Source organism: Lampetra planeri, chromosome 12 (genome assembly GCF_965212315.1).
Source record: "Lampetra planeri chromosome 12, kcLamPlan1.2.h2, whole genome shotgun sequence".
Taxonomy (NCBI): domain Eukaryota; kingdom Metazoa; phylum Chordata; class Hyperoartia; order Petromyzontiformes; family Petromyzontidae; genus Lampetra; species Lampetra planeri.
The window spans coordinates 1494725-1519598 of NC_136118.1; the positions used below are offsets into that span (position 1 = coordinate 1494725).

A 24874-nucleotide genomic window follows, 5' to 3' on the forward strand; every position below is an offset into this window, starting at 1 on the left:
CTCGCTCGTTCTCTCTCTAAAACGCTCACCACTCGTTACCACCCCTGATCACAATCGTCTCCCGTACCCCCCTCCCTCCCCCAAATGACACCACGGCGTTTAGCAGCACCGGCACATCCAACAAGGAGAGATTAATTGAACAGGATCCCAGACACGTTCGTGCCGAGAAGCAGCTCATTGCGACTGCGCGCCGGATGCGTGCGTGCGTGCGTGCCAGCTGCACACTGCGCCGTCAACCCACGAGGGACAGACTTCTTCTTCCGTGTGGCAGAGGTGCGATGGTGAGCGCAGTGACACCGCGCGCGCGCGCACGCACGCAGCGAGTCAGGAGCCAGCCGCTTGTATACACAAGTATGAGAGCACGAACGCGGGGAAGCCGTAAGGCGACGGTTCACAACACGTGGCTGGCGGCACGTGCGAAACACCACACGCACACACACAAAAAAACCCAAAGGCGGCTATTGGTTACATCACGCAATGCGGCGGGCATCGTGTTGAAGCGCCGGTTTACCGCCACGAGACGTCCTGCGACACGCGCGATTCGTATATGTTGGGAAACACTCTCAACTCGTACCGATGCCGCTGCTGTGCAACGCACAGAGAGCAGAGCCCCCAACACCCCCCCCCCCCGATTCTCAATCCAGCATCGGTAACGCGCGCGGTGGCGTGAATGTGAATTCCGCCGCATTCACAACTCAACGCCACACTGAACGCGCCGCGGCGGTCACAATCGAACGCAATCAATCCGGCAAACACCGTCCGATTGTTAAAAAAAAGTGAAGGAATGAATGAACGCACCAAGTCCACCAGAACTTCCATCCGTGGCTCGTAACTCCTGATGAGTCAGGGTCTCCTGATCCTCCTGCGGCACTGCTGGGTCGATGCTCAAATCCAGCACCGGTGATGAACGCCAAATCGGTTTTCTCACTCGCTCGCTCGCACTTTCCCTTGGTCTGTGTCTCTGCCAGTCTTGGTCTCTGTATCGCTCTCTGGTTCCCAGCTCAGCCCATTCAGGTGCGGACCACTCCACTCCAGCCCCTGGTAGCACGCGATTCTCACTGGCTCAACAGAGCCACGCCTCCGCTTCCCTCCTCCCATCAAACCCCCCACAGTCCTCCTCTACCCTCCCCACCCTTTAACGCACCATTAAGAAACACCCCCTCGGCACGTTGCCCTACCACCCCCCACCGCCTCCCCCCCGCCCGCAGAGCCCGCTCTCTCTCTCGCTCCCTTCCTCCCACCCACCCACGCGGACAGACCACAACTCCCTCCCTTACAGTCCTTGCCTGTCCCTGCCTATATCAGAGTCCGATCGCATTAAACTGTAACCCGCTCGACGCGGCGCGTTCTGCACAGATCATCTGTACCAAGGTGCGGGCGTGGAGTTGGAGGGATGGGGGGGATGGTGGGAGATGGGGGTGGGGGGGATGGGGGGGGGGGATGGGGGGGGGGCTGGCGGGCGGGCGTGCGGGCGGATCGCGGTGGTTTCGGGTAGAGTTGTGGCTCTGGGACCAGAGAGATGCGGCCCAAACCTGAACTCGTCAGCGGCCCTAACGCGACTTCATTACAAAGTCCACTTCGCTAAAGTTGCCCCCCACCCCCCGCCGCTGTCTATTTTTTTACGTCTTGTGTTTTGTGCCGAAGCAAAAAAAAGAAAATTAATCCCGGTTTACGATGACAGATTAATTACGGTGGATTTTTTTATTGTTGTTTTTCTGTGAGAAGGACTTCATTGAGGGTCCCAGGCTAGGCGCCGAGGTGATTTTAATTTGAAGGACGCACGCAAGAACACAGAAGGGGTTTCTATGGGCGCACTGACATTGGGAATGGACAATGTCACTGAGGGCCTTGGAAACGGGATTCCTGCCCCCCCCCGGTCACAACACTGGCGGCAGCAGACACAATCCACGTCGGTGAGACTGAGCACGGGGAACCAAGAGGAATGAACATCGGGACGCGAGAGAGACTCGGCAAAGTGGCCAGAGTGAAATCGTGCCACGGCGAATGCAGCGCGAGACAAAGCCTCGGAGAATTCACACGCACAAATTGTTCCTCCCCGGTGTGTATTTTTTTCTCTTCCTGGTGTGATGTCCGACGTTCCTCTCTGCAGGAAGCTTCTTGGTGGAGGGGAGGTGGCGGCGCAAAATGTCCGACATCACGCAGAACAGCCGCGGGAAACAACCCACAACACCGCCCGCGCACAGGGAAGCTGCCACGCAGCCACGACCGCGGTAACCCACCGAGCCGCGGCCCCTTGACGTATGTCGGAGACTCACGATGACACAGCCATCCGTGTCACTGTGAGAGGCAAAGAATTCACAGCGGCTGCGAGGAGGGGAACCTCGACGGGAGAACCAGTTCGATGAGGGATAATTACACAAAGCGCCCCATTGGCTGCCCGTGTCTTTGTTGCATCACCACGCACCCCACAGACGGTAGCGATCCCATCGCACGGCTCTGGCTCTTACGCCAACTCGGACTCCCAACCCCCAAAGATGCCTGAAGCAGCAGCAGCAGCGCAGGGCGCGTGGTGCTGCTGCTGCGGGCGAGAAATGTTCAGCACTGGAGCCAACCCGGAAAACCGCACTTGAAATAAACGCAGCTGTTGAACCTTACGCGTTAACCCCACGCGTTAACCCCACGCGTTAAAATCCTCAACTCTGCCGATTCAGCCATCTGCCTCACTTGCAAACAATTTATGATGTTGTGGGAGAGAATGGAGGAGGAGTCGGCCAAGGGGAGGGGGCATAGATTGGGATGGGGGGGGATGAACACTGGTTTAAGCAGGTAGTCAACTTTTCTGGTCAAAGGCATGCGTGGAATTTGGATATAAAAATTGGCGATTCCAACCGTGGTCGGCGTGGGACGCGGCTGGTTGAGAACGCACCGCCGCAGCCGATGACGGGACGAGTGTCTTCGGTAGTGGGAGCTGCCAACGAGCAAGATGAGAAAGCTTAAGGGGAGTGAGAGAGAGAGTGAGTGTCGCCAGAGAAGGTGGAGTTTGTCACGGAGAGCCCAACAGCTGAGCCTACTCCACTGACAGGTGGCTCCCTGGGGGGCCCTGCTGCGTCTGTGTTTGTGTGTTGGAGGGGGAGGGGGGGGCGGTGAGGGAGGTTTTTGGGGAGCAATGAGGTCTCTAAAGTACGAGGCTACAATACTCGGTGGTGAGCGTTGGCAGGGCCAAACGCTCACCGTTGATCGACACTCAAAAGAAAAAGCGCGTCTGTACGAAGAAGCGTAGAGAGCGTGGCGTCGAGGAACATTGGCAAGTGTCGCGAGGGTAAGGACCGCGCCTCGCGCCGCCCGACAGCTGGATCGACTGTCCCCGCCGTCGCGGGGAATTCAGCAGTGGAGAGAGTTCACAAGCGCTGACTCTCGCCTCGCTGCGGTAGTAACACTCCTGGGATGTGCGGGAAGGCAGCTGCTCTCGGATCGTTTCATTGTTTCTCTCTTGAAGGGGACACATCTGCTGGGGGTCCATCGTCCCTGGTCCCACGCTCGGCTGTCGGTGGCTTTAGCCGTTTTCGTCTTAGGCTCGCCCGCAACCAAAGATTGCCCGCAGCACTGTGCTTTACCAGCTTTCTCGTGGTATTGTAATGCGCAAGCGACTAATAACGATCGCAATAACGTCAAGGAAACCGTGCCGCGTGTGCTGCAATAACAGCCTTCCGACTCCTGGAGACGCCAAAATGGCTCGTGTCAAAATGTGCTTCGGGGAGGCCGAGTGATTGTCACAAACTGCCCGCCCGCGCTGGCATTGATTTCAGTGCCATTACCCTGCGCCGTGGTTCACAAGCGAGCCGCTTGGCCAGGGCCTATGCATCAATCCGTCCCATCCCCGTGCCCCTATTAATCTTCTTTGTACAAGGAAAGGACCCGCACAGAAAAGTCATTGTGCACACCCTGAACGCCGGACAAGCTCTCGCTTGCCCGCAGAGGAGGGGGTTGGAGGATGGGTGAGGGAAATAAATATATATTTGTGTACCCATCATTCGTTTCCTAAAACATTAACCAGCTTTAAATGATTTCGCGGTCATTATCGGTGGGGTAATAATGAATGCGGCGCGTGCACAGAGCCCCCCGCCCCCCGTGTCCGGCGACGCTGCCCACAACGACGCTGCCCACAACGACGCTGCCCACAACGACGCTGCCCACAACGACGCTGCCCACAACGACGCTGCCCACAACGACGCTGCCCACAACGACGCTGCCCACAACGACGCTGCCCACAGCGACGCTGCCCACAACGGCAACCGGCGCGGGTCGCCGATCGCCGCTCGTCTGTAGCGGCCTCGGCCTCGGTGCGCGCGAGGAAATTGGCCCCCACGATTCGTCGCCCCTCGTGAGCTCAGTCTCGTCCTGTGGCCGCGCGGGCGCGGCTTGAATAGCGGCACGCGTGTCCCGGCTGAGTCGCGGACATTGGCGCGCGCGCTTGTCGAGATCGGCCACGTTCGTTCGGATATCGGTGAGATCACGAAGCGCTCGCCAGCGCCGCGCGCCTCACTGCGCTGGCCTCACCGAGAATGGATATTGATCATTCGATCGCCCGGTCCCGTTTCTCAAACTTCACTGCTGATCCCCCACCACTTCCCCACGCACCCAGTTCAAAAATCGTCTTCTTGTCCGTCCCCACGCGTGTGTTAAGCTCACGTGTCGGGCGGCGTCTGTCCCTGTTTAGATTCGTTCCACTCCCCGCCATGTTCTTGTACAAATGGACACTTGTTCAGAGCATGCTCCCAAGCGTAAACACAGCTGTGACGTTCTGCTGAGGAGGCGGCGAGTGAGATGACCTGGCAGGGCCTCCGCGTCGTCACCCCCCAGCGCCCCCCCCCCCCAACAGACTTCCTCCAGCCTCATCGTCACAACCATCCGAGGCTCAAATCCCCACGCAACGCAAGGCCCACCCCACTTGCCAGCCATCTCTCTCCGTGGGTGCATGGCGAGGTGCAAGGAAGCGATACGGGGAGACGCGACAACTACCCACTTCATCACTCGCCCACCCCTCCCACAGCAGACCCCCTCGCCCACCCGTCTGTGCATCGTCACCCCCCCCCCCCCCTTACTCCGTCAGCTCCAGTGAAACCCAAGGAGGTCGCTGAAAGCCACGCGTGATGAGCCTTCACTCACCTGCGCATCGGCAGAGATTTCGCCACAGTCTGCTGTCGCCTGCTGCCACAACGTGCCCAGTGATACGCGCGACGCATGGGGGAAGCAGGGCAGCTACGTCAGCGGGAAAGCCATCGAGTAGCGGTGCAGGCGGTGCAACTGCACCGATGGCCACGTGCCCGAGGGGCTCAAGCGCTGGGCTACGAAGGCGGGGAGCAATTGGATAGGAGGCCCCATGTGGACGGGCGAGAGTGGGCCCAATTCCATTCATTGCATCAGCGCTCATGCCATCCACGCCACGCTATTGACCTGATGCAACCCTCCCCACACGCCTACGTAGCTCAGCTTCGGGAGTGGGAGATACAGAAATGGGGTGGAGGGGATACAGGGAGGGGGTGGTGGGGGATATCTGTAGGGGGTGACTGGGGGTAGGGTGGCATTGAGAGGGAGGTAGTTAGGGGTGTCGAAGGGACACGGAGGGGGAACGTCGATCTGCCTCGGCAGGGGCACGCGGGGTGCCCCGCCAGGCCGCACGGTGCCGCGTCTCGGCCGGACCCACCCGCGCGCGTGTCTTTGCAGTGCGTGTTGGTGCATGTGTGTGTGTGTGGGGAGCGGTAGTGCAGTGGTTAGCCCATGGCGCTATGAAACCGAGTTCGATTCCCGCTGAATCCGTCCGGGAACCTCCCCTCTAGGTAAACTCAGCCTCGAATGAATAATTGTTTAATCGGTGCAATATATAAACTTCACCACTCGGGAAACAAAGGCGGCCCGGCGTGTTGCTGGTCACCCAACCCCAACAGCCTATGAAGGCGATCGGGGGGATATTTGTCTGGGTGTGTGCGTGTTTCAACGGCTACCTGTGTGCACCTGTGCACAACTGTCACTCTAATAGGAGAGGAGATCCCCCGCACCCCCCCCCGGCACTCCCCCCCCCACCTCCCACCCACCCCGGCCCCCTTCACCGAGCTCGGATTTGTTAAGTGGCGCGGGTCGCGCGCACCGCTCGATATTGCGCTCACCGAGGGAGTGCGCGCCAGAGACTCTCTCATTCTGCCGCTCTCGGCGCCTTTCTCCAACCCCCTCTCTCCATGGCTACCTCCTCATCCTCGTCTCTCTAGGGAACGGGAAGACTTTGGCAAAACACGGGCACAGCAATTCCCCCACCCCCCAACCCCTCCCGTCGCACTGACGTGATGGGGGCTCAAAGAAACATTTGCGTTTATCTCCAAAATGACAACGGTAATAATGTCCCTCATTTGTCCAGGAAAGGCTGAGTCTCAAGATTATGTTTCAGGAGGTTTCTTCTGTGTCGCGATGTTTTGGTAATTCCATTCATGCGTCTCTCTGTGTCTGTGTGTCTGTTGCTCCCTGTTAAGGCTATACGGGGGACCTTTGTATTTGTCCATAATAGAGGGGGTTTTGGGTTAGAAATATAAATGTTGCCGTGAAACCCGCCACCACCCGACACATCAAATTAGTAAGGGTAAATAAAGCATGCAAATTAGTTACGAGTTAAATAAACTAGTGTGTTGGAGAGTAAACCCACATATATTATTCGAGTACGACATTTTTCATTTGTTTTTCTCTGTGTCCCATTATATTATTCATTAAATGAATTAAATAAATTTATTTTAAAAAACATGTTTTTTTATTCATTAATTATATTAAATAAATGTGAAATAATGATATATTTAACTCAGAATTAATTACACGTCGGTTAATCGGATTCACTCATTCATAGAACTTACGTTCACCACGTTCATTCATCATTCTTCGAGGTTACATTGGTCGCTTGCAAACATCAGAATAACAACAACAAACCTGGTCAATACAAAGATATCCCGCGTGGAGACGTGACCTCGCTCTGCCTCTATACATACACAGATCTCCCCCCACCCTCTCCCCTCTCTCTTTGTGTGTAAATACAATATGGACACAGCGCGCTGTTCTTCACTGCTGTTTACACATCAATTGAGACCTGCGCTCAGACTTGTGCCTTGTGCAAATAGAGGCGAGTTAAGCCGCCTTTCTAACCAGAAACGAGATCAATTGCGACACCTTTGATGAACTTGAGAGTTACGAAAAAAAAAGTCGACGCCTTTTTATTTATTGAGAGAAATCAACGCCTCTTGACACATTAGCCTGTCGGCTAGTTGCCGCTCGCTCGTTTACAATCGCCCACGCGTGCGCGCGTCCGCGAGCACATGTCTGCGTGTGTGTGCGTGTGAATGTTTGTGTGCGTGTGTGTGGGGAGCGGTAGTGTAGCGGTTAGCGCGCTGCGCTACGATCCTGGCGACACGGGTTCGATTCCTGCTCACGGCCAACACCGGTGACGATTATCTGAACCGGTCCTGGGCATCTCCTAGGTCGACTCAGCCTCCAATGAGTACCTGGTCCGATGGGTACACATCGTCACTGGGGATAAAAAGGCGGCCGGGCGTGTTGTTGGCCACCCCACCCCTGCGTGTGCCGTGCCGGCATTTATAAGTACTCGCTAACAGCACTTGCCCCTACAGTCTGTTAAGGCTATACGGGGGGTCTTTGTATTTGTCTTTGTATATTTTCCGCTGCGACAGGCGGATCAGACACACGGACACTGACAAGGAAATGTAGACGTGAGTTGACCAATGAGCAAAGACGCACGGGGAAGAAGCGAGGTGCAAGCTGGGAATCACAACTGAAGAGACGGGGGGAGGAGGACCCTCCACCCCTCTATCCCCGTGTAGTGAGAGAATGTATGAAGTGGCATCGTATTGGTTGTTGGGAGGAGATCACGGAGCTTGGACATGACAATGGCCCGTGGTAAAGATTGACTCGTGACGGAGTGGCGACCGAAGGAGCGGACGATCCTGCGCGCGGAGATGGAGCGATGGAATAATTTCGCTTGTGGGCGGAAGGAGGGGGGGGGGGCTCGTTGGATCATTGCATCACAGAACCGTGAGAGATGGCGACGGCTTGGGGAGACCTCCATCCAGTACCGCATAGACCATGGCTGCTGCTGCTGATGGTAATGATGATATCACGTGCACCTATTCCGCTTTGCTCATCGCTATTACTGGGGTGGGTGGGTGGGGTCAGGGGATGTCCCCCTTGACCCTTCGATGAGGACAGAACCTGCTGCTGTTGGTGCCCAAACCAAGCTCAAGTGAAGGCGCCGATGTGAAAGTCCCCCGCTGTGACGGCGTGGGGACTGACAGCGCCCATGTGGAACTCAAACCACGTGAACGACCCCACGCTGAGCTCCGCGTCGTGGTGGGGGCTGGGGGGGTGGTGGGTGGCTGTGGTGTTCCGCCACACGACCCGCCGCACCGGATGTCTGTGCGGGGGTTTGCGGTTGCAGGTCGGGGGAGGTGGTGGATTGCGACCGTCATTGACTGGCAACGGTTTGAGTTTCCGTCGCCATGGCGCCAACAGTAGCAGCCTCTCTTGTTGCCAGGCCCCCCGAGCGGCGGGGGGGGGGAGACGTTGATTCTTTTTGTTGATGTTGCCGCTGTGGCACGCAACGAGTCAAGTGACACGGCCGTGTTTGCTCTGCGTCTCAGCGGGAAGACTGGCGGCCGACGAATCCCCCAAACAGCATCCCCCACACTCGGACCGTTTTGTCTCATCCGTAACCGCGTTCGGCCCACCACACCGCAGGCCACATACAGCCACTTGCCTTCACGCTCCTTCCCTCTAGGGCAGGGGTCGGCAACCTACGGCTCCGGAGCCGCATGCGGCTCTTTACGGGCTGCTTCTTGACAATATGTACGTATGTACAGTATGTACTCAGATGCATTGCGGCTCTTGAAATACTGAATTTTGTACCGAATTGGAAAGAAATGGCTCTTCTTGTTATTTTGGTTGCCGACCCCTGCTCTAGGGGTTGCCAACCTGTCTGGGTTTGACCCCGGGCGGTCCGGGAATGGGGTGTCTCTGTCCGGGCGGCAGGAATTGATTCGTGCTGAGATCTGGTGCCGGTGTTGTTTGGCTGAACTTTCCTCGCAGGGGACTGCGACGGTGCTGCATAATGGGCGACTCCAGTGCTGATTGAGACATTTGTCCGGGTTCGGAACTGCGGTTGAAAGCGTGGCAACTTCGCGCTGCTCCACTTTGGAATTCCTCCCATTGTTCCCATGATGATGACGACGATGACAATAACCTCGCTCAATGCAAGAAGCGTACTAAACCCACATCTAGTACAATTTTAACCGTGCTTTTTTGTCGCTGGCCGCTTGGCGTCTTAGGCCTTTGCAGCTGTGCTCAGCAACCGCGATGAGAACAAAAGTGTCGTGACCTCGGTCCTCTTTGTATATTTATCCAGAAACAAGCAGCTCGAAATTTTTCCAGTTTAGCTCTTTTTTCACTTCCAGCTCAGCTGCTCTTGTTTTTGGTGTCAGACTCATACCCCCGTGTAATGAGGGACGTGTGCCAGGGGAGGAATGTGTGACTTTATAATAATATTATTAGTGAACGACATGGCCCCAAAAGTAAACAGCTGCTGTCATCTTGAACGAGCGCGCCTGGGCACATCGTGAAAGTTGCTCTTCGTTTGCCGAGTTGGATGACTTTCAAAATCCCTGCAACCAGGTAACATTCATTGCCTGCCGTTCCAAAACACAAACACTGATCGAGAAGATGGAATACATTTATTGGTTCTTTCGGTAAAGTCATGTAGAAGGGAAATAATAAAATAATAAAAAATTAAACATAATTAAATATTATTCTCACGACGTTTCGGCCACAACGCAAGCAGCCGTCCTCCGTGTTGTGGCCGAAACGTCGTGATAATTGTATTTTATTATGTTTTATTTTTATTATTTTATTATTTCCCTTCTACGTGACTTCACCGAAAGAACCAAGAAGATGAATCCCTGCAGTCACGAAAGCTTTAAATTGAAAGATGGAATACATTATGAAAATAACAAATAAAGCATAGGAACATGGGTTAGTACATTACTAGTCCGTGTCTGACACAAGGATGAAGCTTAGTTAATTCATTTAAATCGTTCTCAAGGAGCGCTCTAGTGGCATCACTGTAGTGAAACTGTTTAAGAAAGAACAGGGGTAACGCTGCACTGAGATACGAGAGCTCTTTAACGAAGCATTGCATTTCATCCATCAGTGGAATGACCATGGCTGATGGTAAATGCAACTCGGCAGCGTACGTAGCGCTTGGCTACGTCGGGTGCCGAAAGAAGTTGAACGTCAACACACACAAACACACACACAAACACGTACACACACACACACACACGTACACACACACACACGTACACACACACACACACAGCGATCTGCCTGCACAAGAGGAGAGCCGCAAGGTGCAGATGCCCGCGAGGCGTCAGCGCCGAGTGTTACCCCCCCCCCCCCTCGTACACAGCGCGACGCTGAAGCGCTCTCCCGGGTTCCTCGCGCTCGGACACAAAACCCTCGTCAATGGAATGGGACAAACACCCCAATTTGCAGCGAAATATAAAGTCTTGGAGACCCGGCGATGCGTTCACGGGTGATGAGAATCGTTGCTCCGCTTCTCAGGGGGTGGGGGGGGGCACGGCGAGTGTGGCGTCATTAAACGGCACCGCGTGACCTCCCAGGCCAATTGTGCAAACTGAACAACGACGAAACTGAACAACCACCTCTGCTGCGTCCATTGTCAATATGATCATTGGCAGAGAGAGTGCACGAGGAGCAGGCGAGCAGAGGGAAAGAAAAGCAATCTGACAAATAAATAAACGTACACGCGAAGCGTTTTTCATGCAAGGAGGGCAAGCAGCAACTGCCAATCCCCCCTCCCGCACCTCCCTCGCTCCCTCCACCCGCACAGCATTAAGCAACTCTTTATCACCCAGGGGAACAGCCGGGCCGCGTAGACCACGCGCAGAGCAGCGGTGGCTCCGGTGAAAATGTAGCGGCATTGATCGGCAATCCGGAGTTTAAAGCACACACACAGAGAGAGAGGGAAATCCGTAACGAAGGGAAGAAAGGGGCTGGAGAGATTTGCATGGCAAGGAGGAGAGCCGTCGATACAGACAATCTGCTCTGCTCGGGGCATCTCCACGATGGCTCTGATTAGCGTCTCCCGTATCTCTCGCTCTGCACCCTGCGTCATCTCACCCCACATATCTGCCCCCCCCCCCGCCACATACCGTAACTCACAATCCCACATTTCACATCCCACATTCCACATCGTTCGTCCAACACCCTGCGCCACGCAAAATGCATCCCACCTGAAACATCTCCTGCCATGCGTCCCACTCCACACGCCGCACAAGACACAGCTCCTATCCTGCCCTCCACTCCACACCTCTCACCACCACATTGCACGCTTCACACCCCGCCGCTATGTACACCGCGCTCCACATTCCAAATTTCACTCTCCACCACCACACAAACCACACCCCGCAAACCAAACTCCACGCCCCGCATCAGCATGCAGACCGTTCGGAAGGTCCTGTCAGGAACACCCCCTTTTTCTAGAACCTACAGAGAGTCAAGCCTCTCTTTAGGGAGGGACCTGCACGGTCACTTTGGGCCAGATCCATGGCATTTATTTTGCTGCTCAAACTGGAGAACCCGCAGAAAGGAATTGAGTGCTATGACCGCCGGGGAGATAGAGTGATGAAATCAGTTCGTGTGCAGGGGATAGGTGGATTATTTATTACATTGCAGGATCGTGAGAGGTGGCGGTGGCTTGGAGAGGGTGAGGGGGGCGGGTGGCTTCATCCAGCAGTGGATTGACCATGTGTGACGATGGTGATGGTGATGATAATTCGTAGGGACACAACGCTCAAAGGTCAGCTCTGCTCAAGACGTTCGCTCACGATCCCTCTTGCTGTGCTACCATCTTGCACGCCAGCTCGCAGCACAGCGGATTTTGGGAGTTTCACAAACCTCCTGCGTGACCCACCAACCCTTGCCTCCGCCAAGGCGCCGCTCCACCTTAGGCGCGCGGGCTCACCGCTGGCCAAAGTGGAAACTGGAGGCGGAGCTTTCCGTGACGTCACGCGGCGTGCAGCGAGCGGAACGGCAGCGGACCCCCGCGCGCCGCCTCTGCCAGTCGACCCGCGCGCTCCAACCGTCAAACTTACAACCGACTGCTAAGAACGATATGAGCCGATCCGTAATAGCAATTACATTCATAAAGACGCGTTTTATTCGTTTTATTAGCTGTAACAATTAAGATAAACACCGCGGAATTTTAGTCCCCCCCTCCCACTCGACCAGATTCGCACCGGCATAATAAAACGTTCGCCCTTTTGCGCTGAAAGTCACTTCTGGAAAAAAAAACCCACCACGCTCACACTTATATAATATTATACGAATCTAAATTACATAAACCGAGTGACTCCACCGAAGCATTGCTGACTATATCTGCCCTTGTCATGGACTGATACCCCACCCACCCCTCCTCCCCCCACCATTCACCCTCCCCTACCTCAGGCTCACTATGACCTTCCAGCTCCCCCATTCCCCTCCCTTCTCGCCCCCTACCCCCCCCATTGAAGAGACAGGGGCACGGGCTCCCCGGTCTCCCGCCCCTACACCTGGCAGAGTAAATATAACGTGTGCGGCGTGTGACCCGTCACGTGGTGCCACTCTCTGGAGATAAGGCGCATTCCGGATCCCGCGCCGCCACGATCCTGCCTCTATTTGGTGATGTCCCCAGTGAGAGAGAACCGGGCCAGCCCGGGACGAGCCGAGAACATTGGTGGGGGAGTGGAGTAGGGGGCGGGGGGCAGTGCAGAGAGAGAAGAGGGGGGGGGGTCGATGCATAGAGAGAGAGTGGGGGGTTGGGACGAAGTGTGATGAGATGGCAGGAATGAATCGCTCTGAAGAGATTGGTTTGAAGCTGATGGAGACGGCGAAGAGAGAACAACAGAGAGCTTTTCCATTGTTTCAACGATCGCCGAGAGAGGATGGACGAGGTGTGATAAGGTATGAGGAGGAAGAGGATGGAGAGACGGCAAGACGGAGAGTCTGAGAACGATCGCGTCGTGGATACAATGTCGCACGATCCACGTCTTGCTTGCGGCAATCGTCCAAGACTCATCAGGGCTTCGCTTTTCAAGAAGCTTGTGTTTCAACACAAACTCGTTCTGTCTCAGAGCTTCTGAATAACACTTTCCTCCCGGCATAACCTTTAAGGTGAAGTAATCTATCACTCACCCAGTGGCTGCGTTACTTGCGGTGAGCTCAAACACTCTGGCTCTGACCCATTAACATAGACCCAGACTCTAATTCATACCCTACCCCTTAATGCTAGTCACAGCGCTCGTAACCGGAGTGCCTGCTGGCACAATTACACGACAGGGATTATGGTTTTTGTACGCATTCATTTTTAATGAACACACTCAATGGCTGTGCAGGTGCATGCATGGGAGTGTTCGTGTGTGCAGGTGAACGCACCTGTATGTAGGTGCGTGCAGGTGAGTGTAGATGAATGTACGTGTGTGTAGGTGCGTGCAGGTGAGTCTAGGTGAATGCACGTGTGTGTAGGTGAGTGCAGGTGAGTGTTCGTGTGTGCAGGGAAAGTCACGTGTATATTGGTGGGTGCATGCGCGTGCAAGCGAGTGTAGGTGTGCAGGTGAGTGTAAGGGCGTGTAGGTATGTGTTCGTCAGTGGAGTGGTGTTCATGTGCGTATAGGTAGTGTGTGTGTGAGCGTTCAAGCGCGTCCAGGTGTATATGCACGCCCATGTGTGTACGCACGAATGAGCATTCGGGGCCGTTGGTATAATTGGATGGGGGGGGGGCTGGTCATAAAACAGGGGCCTTGGCCCGGAGTCCCCACCACCAACGCCCTCTCCCTCCTCCACCACCCCGAGAGGGGGACCCTCCAGCCAGAGCCTCCCAAGGGCACCCTCGCCCTCGTGAGCGGCCGCTATTTTAATGGCATTACGACTCGCACCGCCAGCTACCGGTACCATTATTGCAGAGTGTCGTGAAAAAAAAGGGAGTGTGCCTGCGTGTGTCTGCGTGTGCGTGAGTGTGTGCCTGTGCTCGCTAACAGCGCTTGCCCCAACAGTCTGTTATAAAAAGGAAATACGGGGGGGGGGTCTTTATGTGTGTGGGGAGTGGTGACTACTCGAGTTCGATTCCCGCTCATGGCGAACACCAGTGACAATTATGTGAACCAATCCTGGGCTTCCTCTAGGTTAAGTCAGCCTCAAACGAGTACCCAGTTCGATGTGTTAGCACTGGAGGAGACAACGTTGCCAGACGTGGTGCTGGCCATCCACCTCCTCGTGTGCCATGCCGGCCTTCAAAGGTGTTCGCTAACAGCGTCTGCCTAAACAATATTTTAAGGCTGTACGGGGGATCTTTGTCTTTGTGAGTGCACATATATAAATAAACAAAGGACAGCCATGAAAATGCATTAAATATGCATGTTGAGCTGTGATCCTCTAATCGGGACCCGAGGCTTCATACCAAAAATCATCTACACAGAGAGAGAGACACCGTTTCGTGCTCGCAGCCAGCAAGGATATTTTATTTTATGAAAGCGCATTGTGCAGGAAGAAAAAAACAAGGCACAAGCACAGCGGGTCCCGCAAGCTTGAACCCTCCTACTTCCCACTCACTCGTCTCCTGGACCCTGACTCCTGCCGCGATGTTAATTATTAGAAAGATCGCGTTGAACAAATTAACACCGCGGGACCCGCATGAAGATGCATGTATCCCCCCCCCTAAGCCCCCCACTCCCCGACTAGCCCCCCAGCCCCACGCGACCCCCACCACCACCACTCCTCACACACTTTCCCCCATAATAATAATATGACTGTAAAAAAAACCAAGCACGTGGAAGATTGATGCCTCGCGCCATAGATTGTGCGAAATCTGCAGGCGTTTGTTAGGAGCTCCATAACCTGGGCGATGGGCCCCCCCCCCAAAAACAAAAAGCGTTGAGAGCCATTGATGTGATTGACCGCCACACTCAGACGATTGATGCTCCTCCGCATCATCCCGTGAGTAAAATAGATGCGGGCTCTGCTGAAAGCAATTGGCGTGAATCAACATGCGGAATAGAAAAGTGATGTAAGGGTATTAAATATGTAAATCCAAATCCCATAAACTCGTAAGTGTATTTATAATATAGCTGAAAAAAAAATAACCGTGACCCTCCGTCGTTTCTGTACACTTCCAGGATTTTTTGGTTTTTTCATAAAGATTAGTGGACTTTGGCAACACGCTAAGAAGGGGCGATAGCCGAGGTACGGGAGTGGTGGGAGAACGGTAGCATGAAAGGACAGAACGCGCCCAAGAGGAACACCACTGAAGAGATAGAGCAATGAGACGAGTTCACGTGCGGGAGTGAAATGGATTGTGTCTTCACAGGACCATGAGTGACGCGGACCGCATTGCTGATGGTGGCGTGGGTAGGTCCCCATCCAGCAGTGGACAGATCATGGCTCGTGATAATCGAGGCATGAGCAGGCCTTCATCCAGCAGTGGTGAACAGACCATGTCTCGTGACGATGATGGTTTGGGTAGGTTTTCAGCCAGCAGTGGACAGACCATGGCTGGCTAAATGAATATGCCCGTGATTGGTCTACAGTTAAACAGATGACAACCAACTGAAACCTCCTTCGGGCCGCTCCACTCTAGAATTCCCTCCCACCATGGTCTCATTTCTCAAGTTCTTAAAGCAATACTAATATCAAAATAAACTTTGCTCAATCCAGGAAAGGTGATACTCCCCTATCTGTTAAAACATTAAAAAAGTGCGGTGTGTTGCTGGCCGCTTGGCGTTTTTGGGCCTTTATGTAGCCGTGTTCAGCAGCTGTGTTTAAAACAAACAACAAAATCACCCGCCGCCCCCACCCGCACGGCACATGCACCACCGGCGGGCGGGCAGGGGTCAGCGTCGCGGAGTGTGGTGCGATTGTGGCACGGGCTCAGCCGATGGTGCAACCACACACACGTCAGCAGCATCATCAGCAGCATCATCATCATCAGCAGCAGCAGCATCGTCGTCCCGGCTAAATTCCACCCCGCTCCCCCACCTCTCCAGAAGGTCCAATGAGCGATGCGCATAATAATCGCTCGCACTCGACACACGACCACTCGAGATATTAAAATATTGCTATTAATAATGAATAATTAGTTTCTTTGTTGTGCCCGATGATTGAATCAAATGCCTCGGCGCATTAATTGAATTGCAGCCAAATTAAAGTGTAATGGTGTGAACGAGTATTAGAAAAAAATCCATTAAAAACGCGGCGACTACAGCAAACGGGAGGGGTGATCCAGCAGCCCGCTGCCCTACCAACTCGGCGACACGAGTTCGATTCCCATCCGTGGCCAACATCGAGTGATGAGCGCAACGACGTGTGGAGGTCCTCGGCCCTTTGCCCTCTTCACCAACCTGCAATGGCCAGCGGCGGTGACGTATGGCCAAACAATCCCAATGACTGACAAGGCGTGGGGAGGGATTCATCATCATCATCATCATCATCCAGTAGTAGATCGACAAAGGACATTGAAAATTATTATGCCGGTAGAACTCGACGCAAATGTACGAAGCAAGGTGGAAAAGTAATCACGTAAAAAATCAGTCTTCAAATGTGTCTGAAGGACGGTAACTCTTGTACAGTCTAAAACGAATTAAACACCACTGCGAGATGACCACCGGGGAGCAAACAGTAAAAGTATAGTTGACTCCTGAGTCTAATAAGGGTCTAGTTAGCTCCTATTAATATCTACCAATGGATGGGCCAGCCGGCTTGATGTCTCCCCATTGAATCGCGAACTTTGCAGCGCCGTGCCCTTGCCAGCCACGGATGCCCCGACGTGATAGGGAGTCCAAATGGCAACACACTTGGTCCCAAGGGCAGGGTTCGCGGCCCCTAAAATTTCCCCTTCTTCCAAGCCATGTTTATGTAACTTCTGGCGCTTGTTGTACAATAATTAAAAACTAGCTTCTGTCAGCAAGTGGGGAAGTTATGCTGGCCACTGCGTGCAACCCGGATCCCCAACCAGGACTCAATCGCACGCACACCAGCTCAACCACTGCTCTCTATAATCACGTGCCACAGTAGTGGCGGCTTAGCAATTACAGTTTAGAGGCGGCCCGCTGGCACAGGGGTCAGAACACCCAGACCATACCGCTCAGATGTTCGGTTAAAATCTGGGGTTCAGCCACCCGTGATTACGCCGGATTCTCAAGTTTTTCTCAGCTCAGGCTACAAATGACAGCACGCAAACCTCACCCCACCTCACCCCACCTCCACCCATCCTTATATTTGACACCATTTCATCTCTGAGAATAAAAAAAAGAAACGTATCTGACTGCCATGCGACGACAATATCTCGACAGCAGAGAGAACGGGTAAGTGCAGCGTCCCGAGGGGGCCCACAAGAGGTCCACTTTAAGCGATCTCAGCAAGTCGTTACGTGGTATCTCCTTCGGCGGGCCGCTGTCGGTCGAACACGGGGTGGACGCGCTGCCTCCGCGGAGAGTTTGTTTCGCGGCACGATGCCGATAACACAATCCGGGGAGGGGAGGAGGGGGGGGGAACCCACTGGGAGAACAGAGCGTAATATAAAGAAACACATCGAAGTGAAGTTGAGATTGTCTTGAGAAGCAGCTCGCGGCCTCTGGGAGCCTGTGCCTAATATCCCGACAGTGGAGGCAGCTCCATCCCAAAGGGGACACAAACAAAGGAGACAAAACCGATGTTTCGACGACTCCGTTGAAATTTCGGGACACGTGCCGATGTTGCCTTAAATGTCTAATTGCGGAGGTGGGCGACAAAATCGCTGTGTGACGTAGGCACACAGGGGAGAGTACGTGACTAGGAATTGAACGTATGTCAGCAGCAGCAGCAGGCGTGCCTTGAGATACCATCGCCTTGAGAAGGTCCGTGAATCCAAATTAAAGGCCGTATCCACGTGGAATCGTCTTCAGTGGGGCATTGCCTTAGACGTGGCCAAGACACTCGAGGAGAATTGAAGGCTCTAGAGAAAAGCTCGCTTGGGGTAATTGCATGAATGCTCACTGATTAATGGAATTGGCCAAATATCCTGATGCAGGACCCTACTGGAAACAAGTCTTGAGACTCAGTGAGGCTTGGTTGGGTAATAGGGCATCATTATCATGTGTATATGTTGAACTTCTTCCCACCGTACGTAGCCAGCCGTGCTCACAAGATGCGCCTCCCTTCACCCGCCCTCGCCGACCAGCGCGGCAAAGTGAGCTCACGACAACTCGCACGAGCGACACGGCGTGGGAGGAGGCCTTCGTCGAGCCGCCAGTGGATAGGCAATGACTGCTTCTCACGGTGATCGGTGATTATTAATTGCACGCATTTGCATTGGGGCTCGCGAAGCACATAGTGCCAATGCCCCAGATTATAAAATCAAGGTTGGCGAGCGCAATTACCACACTTCTGTGGCTGGTTGCTGCTGAGCCAGCGAGTTTGCCGGGTGCTGTTCGTCGGCAGCTCTGCTAGGCGCCACGATAGTTGGCTCCAACTCTGAACCCGCGTCCTCCCTAACGGCCAAATTAACCTTCTTTCTTGCGAGATCCACCTCCGATATTATTACTGCCCGGCACTACCTCAATAAATGGTCTGCAGACAATTAGTTAAGCAGTAAGCGCTGTTATCATCGGTACGTGCGGGCGGGCACTCGATGTTCCTGACTGACTCAGCTCTATCCACGAAACCAGAGAATGCGTGTCCTCTCGCTCTCTCTCACTCTCCCTCTCACACTGCCTCTCTCGCTCTCGCATGCAACGCGGTCAAAGTCCGCAGCTTCGTTTTCCTATCGTTTTTTTCTATTCCTGAAAACCGCGACCAGTCCATGTGAATAATTCACCAGCCGTAGCGGTGGGGGGGGGATCTGTGAGTTTAACTGTGACGTTTTGGGCCGGTAGGTGAGTGGGCGAGGTACGCAAGGAGGAGGCAGGGGGCACATTGGATCGAGCGCAGGATAATTGCTCGCTCGTGAAACGTTGTTTGTAAATTCGGGGCTTAAATAATTAAAGTCGAATAAAAATGTGTTTCCCACCCAGCACCGGGTGGTGTCCATCTCCATAGGCTACCATTAAGTCAGTGGTGGGAATTCCACATTCCTATGCCAGGAACCAGGGTGCGTCCCAGACCAGCACCGCTGAGTGTCACGTGCTTTTTGTTCAGGGGGAGGGGGCCCGGCTTGACAGACTGACACATTGGCCCAGGTTGCTAAATTTGCATTATTATACGGGAAATAAATAACACCATTAATAAGTATCGTGATATTAACGGATGACTAATTACCTGCCTGCTGCGTGCGTCCGCGGTAATACAGACCCCAGCATTGCGCTCGTGGAAACATTTTGCCGCAGTAAGAAATGGGAAATTACAGCATCCTCGCGGCCGATTAAATCTCCCACAATAGCTTATTACGGGGCAAAGTGGTCTGAATTTAAAAGCGGCATAATGCATATTTAACAAGCCGCTCCTGCCTCGCTTTGTTTGTTCGTCACGACTTCCACTCGGAGAGGGCCTCCCCCCAACAAAACAAAGGCCACGAGGCTGAAATTGCAAACACGCGCCGTGGCACCCGCCACCATCCATCGCCCCCCCCCAACCCATCGCTTCAGATGGGACACGAGATCCTGCTTGTCCTTGTTGCTCGGCCTCTCCTAAATGAGCACCAGAGAGCATCGACGGCAAACCACAGAAGGCGGCATTGTGTGCGAAACCGCTCCTCGTACGAAAGGCTCAGGGTTAATGCGGGCTCATTTGGGAGTGCGTCTCTGGTCAAATCGCCGCCAGCCAGCGCAAGTCGAACATAAATCACGAGGGGGGGGGTTTCGTGGGGAGGGGGGGGGCGTTGTGGTGAGGGAGGGGTGTCATGTGTGTCTGACTTGTTTTTAATGGCATACATTCTAAAATCCACACTTTTCCACTTAAAGCCCTAAATTATTCTTGACGGGACAATTTGGCACATTGCTGAGGCCGGCACACGGGCGAAGGACGCACGGCGACAGTCCACGCGTCAGGCAGGCCGCGATCGGGAATCAAAATGAGTTGTTTACGATCTTTTGAAATTTCTGGCACGTACAGTGTGTGTCGCACCGAGTCCCCATAAGGCTGGCACCGCTCCAGGAGTGGCTCGGCAATCATCAGCCGGTGCCCTCCCCCGACGCGCGAGCCGAGTCGAGCTGTCACGGGGTCACTGCTAGTCTTAATGGGGGACACACAGACGCGTGGTGGGGGGTGGGGGGTGTCATCACAATGCCACGTCTGTGTTCCGCGCAAATTAACAAAATGAAAACTAAACTCAATAGCATCGCCTTCTTGTACCATTCGCGCGGCCTTGAAACGAAGGAACACACAACGAGCTAACGTTTCGGACAATGGCCCTACTTCAGAGTAGAGGAGTGCGGGGTGGGGGGCGAGGAGGGTGGTGGTGGAGGGGAGCAGATAGATTGTGTGACTTGTAATTGAGACGGGCACTTTACGCTCTGCTTTCCTGGAAATGTTGAAAACGATGACGCATGGAGAGAATATTTTTTTAGTTTTTCTTCTCATTGTAGGATATGTATTGACTGGCAACCCCTTATAATCACAGAGGTGCTCATCGACTGCTGAACGCGTGCTGCAGTGTTCGGCAAGTGCGAGGCGCCGTCTCTCTGCCGCGGACGCAGGCACCGGGGAGTCACCGCTGTTGCGCCGAGCGGTGACGGCATCACGAGATGCAACGCATGCCGGCATGTTCACTTTAAGTTTATAGCACGCAGCCTTACCGCGACCAATGTGAATGGTGTGGATTTACTCTCGAGACACACCGGGGTGCTGTACTCGTAACGAATTGGCACGTTCTGATTACGAGACAAACCTTACTAATTGGCTGTGTCGGGTGGGGGCGAGTTTAACGACGCATTTATATTTACGCGATCGAACCCCCCTCCAAACCCCCCCCCCCCCCTCTATTATGGGCAAACAAAACCTCCATCGCAGGATGTTCACGTTACGTTTTTCTGGTGACTCGTACCTCGCCGTCCGTGATCTATCGCTCGAGACGTGCGCATTCATCTGAGGAATTCCCGACTGCGGCGTGCGAGGCGACGCGTTGCGCCGGACTGGGAGGAGCAAACGTGAACTTTGTTACAGTCGGTGGCGTGGAGCGGGGGTTGTCCAGATAAGGCGAGGTCGCTCGTTGCGCAGAACATTTCATAACTGAACGACTGCAGACAGACAGACGCATACAAAGCTACGTCGATATCTGAAATTACACGCGTTTCCGGTGGAGCTTCGGCACAAGTCGTTAGCGCACTGCGCTATGAAACCGGCCCCCCGCATGAGTTCGATTCCCGACCACGGCCAGCATCAATAGCGAGTGATAGTTGAATGAGTCCTAAGAAACGCCCCCCACCCCACTCCGCCCCCTCTTCCCCCGCTCCTCCAACTAAACCAGTGTGGTGAAGTATGGTTAAACAACCCCCAAGATCGAGCAGGCATGGGGAGGCCTTCATCCAGTCAGAGATTAACAAAGGGCTGTAAACAAGTATTTACGTCCTGCAGTTGTTGAGGGCCGACACCACGTGTCTCTTCTCTCCACAGTGGCTACCGTGACCCCTCCACCCACCCATCGCCCCGCCCCTCATCCCCCCTAACCCCCCAGGCCAACCCCACACAACCGCCTCAGCCGCGTGCCTTGTGCCACCGTTACAGAGGTCGGGAGAGTTGGCTGGGCTGGATGGGCGGGGGGAGCAAGGAGGCTTGCAATTTCACAGCCCATCAACCACAAACACGTTTATAATCCAGGCGCCTGTAAGTAGTAATAATAATAATCCGGACAGAAACACCAAACTTCGCCACGTCTCCGCGGGGTGGTGGAGATAACGCACCGCGACATCCACGCGCGCTGCGGACTGAGATCAGCGCCGTGTCGTTGTTAGCGCCCCAGATTCACGCGGCTATGGGTAGCAGCACCAATAATAAGAACACACGGCCACATTCAAACGGAACACAACAACAACAATGCCACGGGCTTTTTGTGATTTATTAAAATAAACAGCTCACATCCATCGGCCTGTTGTTGTCGACTAGATACGTATAGAAATGGAATGCCTCTCCAATGCTCGTTCAAGACCTGCCTACGCCACTGGTGGAGCGGTGGTACAGGGGTTAGCGTACTTTAGCTATGCATCCGGCAAACCAGAGTTCGATTCCCGACCACGGATATGTATCGCAGCCAAATACTATAAAATGTATCGCAGCCAAATACTATAAAAGCGCGCTGATTTTAAATGTGGAGGGAAAGAAACCGGAGGACCCGGATAAAAAATAAAAATCCACGCGACCACGGGACCACGGGAAGAACACGCAAACTGCAAATATACAGGCGTCGAGGTCGGGATCGAACCCGCGACCGCATGCATACCAGGCGAGGGAGTTAACATCTCGCCACCGCTTCTGTGTACGTGTGGTTGCGCCTGGGATCAAGATGTGCGGTTGATCATAAAATGTTAATAGGAAGCAGCACGTCGTGTCTAAAAACTACCTGTCAGCTCGGGTTTAAATTACACCCGAGGGGTCCGTGTAGAATTAATCAGATCTGCCACATTAAAGGCAACAACTACTAACGTCACCAAGCATCTAGCGGGGCTATATTAAAATTTCATACAAGTGATGATTTTTTTTCAATTACGATCCTCGTTATTGTGACTCTGCGTCTGCGCATCGTGATGTCGCGGCAAATAAAGGTGCCACTGGACGCACACTCTCTCGCCAGGTGTGCACAGGTGCGGGATGTGAAATCGAGATGCGTGTGGATCAGCGAGAGGATACGCTGGTGTCACGAACGGATGAAACAGAATCCTCGCCGCCACGATCATTGACAGCGCCGTCGTCGTCGTCGTCACCATCATCATCATCGACAGCAGGAGCAGCCATCGATTCTCCACTGCTGGATGAAGGCCTCCTTCCCCACACCACGGTTCATCTTTGTATAATAATAATAATATAACATTGCATAGCTCTCTAACGTTTCGGGTAACGGCTCTCTTTCAGAGCATGTAGAAAGAGCGACCAGGCCGCATGGGGACGATCAGAAGTTGGACGTTGCTGTAAGCTCCGAGAACTCCAAGTCAACCCTGAGTAGGTTTGGCTGCTGCTTTGCCTGTGCTCGCCGAGGGTAATGTCCCCAAAAGGGTGACCAGACTCTTGTCTGCATTTCCCCCCACTCTCTCGTCCATTTCCAATCATAGGAGGGAAAGTGTTAAAAACAAGAACCACCAGCGGTGGCTTTGGTTTGTTTTGTGTTTGTTCTGTCCAGCTTCTCCCTGGAGATGTCGGCACTCCAGTCCGGCCTCTCCAAGTGTCGCTGTGTGGGGGGGGGGGGGTCTAGCGGGTAGCGCTATGCTGCGCTACGAACCCGGCGACCCGAATTCGATTCCCACTCACGGCCAACAGCAGTGACGATTATCTGAACCTGTCCTGGGCCTCCCCTCGGTCGACTCAGCCTCAAATGAGTACCTGGTGCAGTGTGTAAACATCGCTACTGGGGAGACAAAGGCGGCCGGGCGTGGTGCTGGTCACCCACCCCCTCGTGTGCCGTGCTACTTGCTAACAGCACTTGCCCCAACAGTCTGTTAAGGCTACACGGGGGATCTTTGTCTTTTGTTTGGGGTGGGGTTGGGGGGTTGTTTTACAAAGTCACGCTGAATTGTGAATCCGGCAAAGCCTGGCGACGATGAATCGACCAAAACTGCGGCGGCCGCCGCGTCCACGACGCTGAGAACCGCGACTCCTCGGCCGTCATCGCCCTCCTCTCTCGGCAAGACCGTGGCCGGGCCTCGCTTTGTTCCACGCGGCCAGCGCGACGTGCACGGTTGCGGGTTCAATCCCGCACCTCGGCCAGGTGGGAGAGCCAAGCCGAGGCGATGCTCCCTCCCTCCCTCCCCACCCCCCCACCCTCTTCTCGGTAATCCCCATGCAGTCACGGTGCCATATCGCGCCGCCTTCATCTGCTACAAGACGCAGATTTTCATTTCAGACAACAATTCAATTGCGAGTGGTTGGGGGGTGGTTGCGCTGTTTGTAATGTCCTGTTGGCTCGTGTTGTGTTTTGTTAGCTCGTTTCTCTTGTTTGTTTGTTGTTGTTGATGTTGTTGTCGTGAGCCTAAATTGCTTAATGATTTCTGTGCAGCCGAGCTGGTGTGCTGAGCGCGCGCTGCCTCCAATTTAGGTGGCGGGGGTTGAGCTTTATTTTATTTATTTTATATCTGAGCTGCAATCCAATAACAAACAAAAAATAAAGAAAGACTTCAAGATATCAAAGTTTGAGACGTGTGGCTGTAAATGAGTCGATCTGACTTGCTTTCCCGCGAGGCCGAAACTCTGCAAACCACTCAAAGCGCCGTCACGGATGAGAAGTGAAATGTTTTTTGTCGTTGTTGTGTTGTTCTTTTTTTGGCGTAAAAACGGATGACTATAATGATAATAATAATAACTGAAACTCCACGCTGTGTGACATTACGAGAGACTGCGCGATAATTAAAATGTCTGGTATCTGTGATTGTCTACATTATTTTGTTGCGAAATGCTGATGCATCAAATGCAACAGCCGAGGCATCAAACCAAGCAGAGGGCTATGGTTTCTGATAAGCTCTGGAAATTATTTATGCCAGTTTAAGAGGACATCAAAGCTGTGACCATTTCCGTGCGGGGCAGCCGTATTTGCAACGTCTCCCTCCCTCTTCGCCCCCCCCCCCTCCACCTCTCCTAGCCCCTCCCCGCAACTCATCGCTTTACGGCCCATACAACGAGCCATGCACGGCGGTGGGAGGGGAGAGCG

General features: G+C 53.9%; 1 protein-coding gene and 1 long non-coding RNA gene across 3 annotated transcripts in view; one reads left to right on the top strand and one right to left on the bottom strand.

Moving 5' to 3' along the window:
* The window catches only part of LOC144721492 (peroxisome proliferator-activated receptor gamma coactivator 1-alpha-like), a 134653-nt gene that overhangs the window by 39936 nt on the left and 69843 nt on the right, over positions 1-24874 (bottom strand).
* On the top strand, positions 1218-24593 carry LOC144721490 (uncharacterized). Of its 2 annotated transcripts, XR_013585918.1 has the most exons (3): positions 1222-1371; positions 2111-2231; positions 22811-24593. It is a non-coding gene; the product is annotated as an uncharacterized LOC144721490 (long non-coding RNA). The 2 variants fall into 2 exon arrangements; XR_013585917.1 differs by lacking the exon at positions 22811-24593 and having other exon boundaries at positions 1218-1371; positions 2111-3989.